The 3860-nt window shown below is 50.9% G+C and overlaps 1 non-coding gene across 1 annotated transcript; it reads left to right on the forward strand.

Annotated features, from left to right (window-relative positions):
* The first annotated feature begins 67 nt into the window (after positions 1–67).
* Positions 68–139, forward strand: TRNAE-UUC. The gene has a single exon. It is a non-coding gene; the product is annotated as a tRNA-Glu (tRNA).
* Positions 140–3860: the final 3721 nt, after the last annotated feature.

Below are 3860 nucleotides of genomic sequence, written 5' to 3' on the forward strand. Positions count from 1 at the left end.
TGGGACTCGCAGAAGGGTGCGGGGAGATAGGGCTATGGGGCGCGCGGAGGAAGCGACATTCAACGCCTCCCATATGGTCTAGCGGTTAGGATTCCTGGTTTTCACCCAGGCGGCCCGGGTTCGACTCCCGGTATGGGAAAGGTTCACGTTTTTTCTTTCAGCCACAATTGGTCGCTGACTGCCCTCCTGACTCCCCCGGATCGCATTTTTGCACCTTTGTGGCCAAATTTGGAGTCTTTTGAGGGTGTAGGAAGTGCTCGGCCACCTGTCTCCTGCCTCAGTTTAAAATGTTGAAGCAAATTGGAGTGCCTAACAAAAAAACCATGGGGTCAATTGCGTTTTTCTCTAAGGCAAGGGAGAACATTGCTGCTTGTGTCCCACAGTGTGTTTTAAATGCCCTGGACTATTGCCCAAAGCAAACAGTATTGCACTGTAATTCCAGCAGCAAAAATCTGCTAAAGATATAGGTACAAAAAGCCCCCACACATTATATACAGTATATTCATAAATGGGTGCTTAGGGCTCGCAATTTATGACGGGAAACTCCTTAGCACAGCCAGGTATGTCCAACAACTTTCTAATTAACATGTATATACTCTGACAGAAGGCACCCAGGGTGGGCAACAGCCCACCTACCCACCAGGCTTCACCACCACCAATGGCCCAAGCTCCCCCAGCAGGGCCTCCTCCTCTCTGCACCGAGAAGCGGGGACACTCCTGGGTGCTCCCCCCGGAGCTGTAGGACTCGGAGGGGCCGGTCACTACCTGACTGCTGTGGTTGCTGGGTACCAGAGATCTTGGCTTCAGCAGGTGTCTGGGCACTGCCCCTGCCACACAGCCAGGGCCCTGTCACCTCATGTAGCCCCTCCTCAGAGCCCTGGCAACTCAGGTACCCCCCTCAGAGTCCTGTCAGCACACATAATCCCCCCCAGCACCTTGTCACCTCACAGAGGTCTCCCTCAGAGCCCTGTCAGCTCACATAATCCCCCCCAGCACCTTGTCACCTCACACAGGTCCCCCTCAGAGCCCTGTCACCTCACACAGGTCCCTCTCAGAGCCCTGTCACCTCACGTACCCCTCCTCAGAGCCTTGTCACCTCACTTGACGTCCCGTAAACCCCTCCCCGCGACTTGCCACCTGACACATTTCGGCTTTAAGGAAATCCCAGCCTTGTCGAGAACATGGGGCACAGCGCCTCGGAGCCGCCCCTCCTCCTGAAGAAGCCCCTCGCCAGCCCCGTTTTCTGCCGGGGTCCGTGACAGGGCTGCGCGCCCCGCGGCCAGGCTGAGTCGGAGGGTGCGGGGGTTGAAGGCGGGAGAGTGAGCGCCGCGTGCTGAGGTACCGCTCTGCGCATGCGCGCCAGCGCCCCTATATAAGCGCGGTGGGAGGCGGGAATTACCTGAGCCGCTGGAGCTGCCGGGGGAGGTGGGTGTGTGCTCTGGGGGGTTAAATGGAGCTCTGTGTCCCACCCGCCTCTTCTCAGCCCCCTTAAGCCTCTTTCAGCAGCCCCCGTGTGTGTGTAGTGCAGTTCCAGGGCTGCTGCTGCTGCAGGCTCTCAGGGTGAACGGGTCGGTGCCTGAGGGCTGCTGCCGGCCTCACGGGAGGAGCTGTGGAGGCTGGTGTGCCCCAGGGACACCGGACCCTCAGCTGGGCTGGTGGTGGAGGGGAACGGGGGACTGTGTGTGGGTGGGGGTCACCTGTGGCAGCCCGAGGGGATCAACAGTGAACAGGGTCATTACTGGGTCCCAGCAGTGGGTATCCCAGCACAGGCTGCCTGAAGGCCCGTGTGCAGTGGGCTTGTGCCCCCTCTTGAGGATCGTGGAGGATGGTAGGTGCTGCCCGGGGAATGACTGTGAACATGTAAGTTTCTGTTGTTGTTTTTTTGATGCTACTTAACTGATAGTCAAGAATCACACAGGGTTATAGGTACACCATGGAGTTCTCTAATAAGCCACAAGCAACACTGAAAGTAGCAGCTAAATGTCTAAACTATGAAGAACTAAAGGCTTCAGCCACTACCAAATAAATTTTGTCATGTTACACACCACTACAATATGCACTTCTGTATGAATGAGGAACGCTCACAGGCAATATTTCTCTTGCTAAGAAATACAGAACCAAGAAATGAAGAGTGCCAATCTCCAGCCTGTAAAAAAGTAAATAATAATAAGCCTTAATTATATAAGAGCAAGTACAAACATGATAGTTCTGTAGGCTCAGGAGCGATAAGAGTGAAAATCAGTTCTGTGTCCATTTCAATTTAAGCCACTACAGGCTGAGTAGCCTGATCACAGTCCAGGTGCAAAGCCCTCTGTCACCTCATAAAAGCCACTTACTGCTCTCGGGTGCCTGCCTGTGACAGCAGCTCAGCCTTAGTACAGTCACAGTGCTGTTCTGTATTGACTTGGGAAAGTGTTTCCTTTGTGTTGTCAGTAAAAACCCCATGGTTCCTGGCAAGAACGCCTGTGAGTGGAAGCTCCTCATTATTGCAACAAGAATGTTCTTTCTGGACCCCACGATGAAGCACACAAGCAAGCCTCTTTGCCAAATTTATGTCTTGAAAAGTTCTATGCTGTTTATCAGCTGGTGTGAAGCCATTATACATTATTTTGTATAACCACTGTTACAAGGCGCTGCTACTAGATAGCTGCTCTGTGTTCATTTTTGAAGGGGGAGAAAAATAAAATGCTTTTTCTCTCCCACCCCCCTTCCTTCAGTACACCTCCCCTATTTTTAAAGCGCATTTTCATAGAAAAATGTTCTTTAAAAGTAAGATTAATCTGATAAAATCCCTATAATTCCCTGGTATCTTATAGGAGAGAAACTTCTCTCAAACAACTCTCCTCTGAGGAAGTTTAACTGCACAACGCCAGCATTCCCTCACTGCCAGCACCTCACCTGAGCTGTGGTTATTTATAAAGCGCCTCTGCTACACAGATTCTGTACATTGTACACTCAAGTTGTTAATGCTAGGAGCTTTATTGGCAAAACTTTCACTTGAACAATCCAAAAGGCTTTAAAGCTTTAAAGTGTTAAATATCAACACCACTCCACGAGGCAGTTTGCAGCCACTGAAGAAGCAATCATACTTCTTTGGACTTTCAACCTTTTGCTTTTGCGATTGTTACAGAAAATCACCAGAAGAGATCTAGCTACATGATGTCCGTGACAGACTGCCCCAGTTTTTTTTATTAAACAGTAAGGGGTGTTTGCACAGAGACAAAACCATGAAGATAGCAATATTCGGATCATCTTTTGCAGTAGCACAGGAAACAAGCTGGGAAGACTCGCTCAGTTCCCAAAATATCTGGGCTTTTCTAATTGTGATCACAGCCTCAGGGCTGTTACCGTTAGAAAAGGACCAAAATAGCTTCACCACCTCTGTACTGTTTAACTGCCTTGATGACTGCTGCTGTTGCACTGAATTAAATCATGCAGTGACTCTACACAGTTGTCATTGTTGGTCAGTACCCACCTTCTTCAAACCGAGCTGCCAAAACTTGGAAGATTTTGTCTAAAAGCGAGAACTTCCTGCTCCCCAGGGTGAAAAGGAAGCCTGTGATTCCCTGCTGTCTGATAAAACTCGTCCTAACAAACGACAAGATCCTTTCTTCCAAGGGCTCTGGCCGCCGTGCTGCCTTCGCTGCAAGTTTTTCTCGGTACACTACATGTTTTCATCTGCTTTGATGTCAGAGAGCAAAATGAAGCAACACCAGATTCACTCCTGGCTCCACGGGTTTATGCCAGCACCGCATGGTTCCCGCAGTGTTTAAGGAATGGCTGTTGTCCGCAGAAGCCGAGGCGGTGCTCACTCTCCCCTCTGCCCGCAGGTGCTCCGGTGCATGCGGACACAGCATCCT

The sequence above is a fragment of the Pterocles gutturalis genome, unplaced genomic scaffold, assembly GCF_000699245.1.
Source record: "Pterocles gutturalis isolate BGI_N339 unplaced genomic scaffold, ASM69924v1 scaffold31604, whole genome shotgun sequence".
Lineage (NCBI taxonomy): Eukaryota > Metazoa > Chordata > Aves > Pterocliformes > Pteroclidae > Pterocles > Pterocles gutturalis.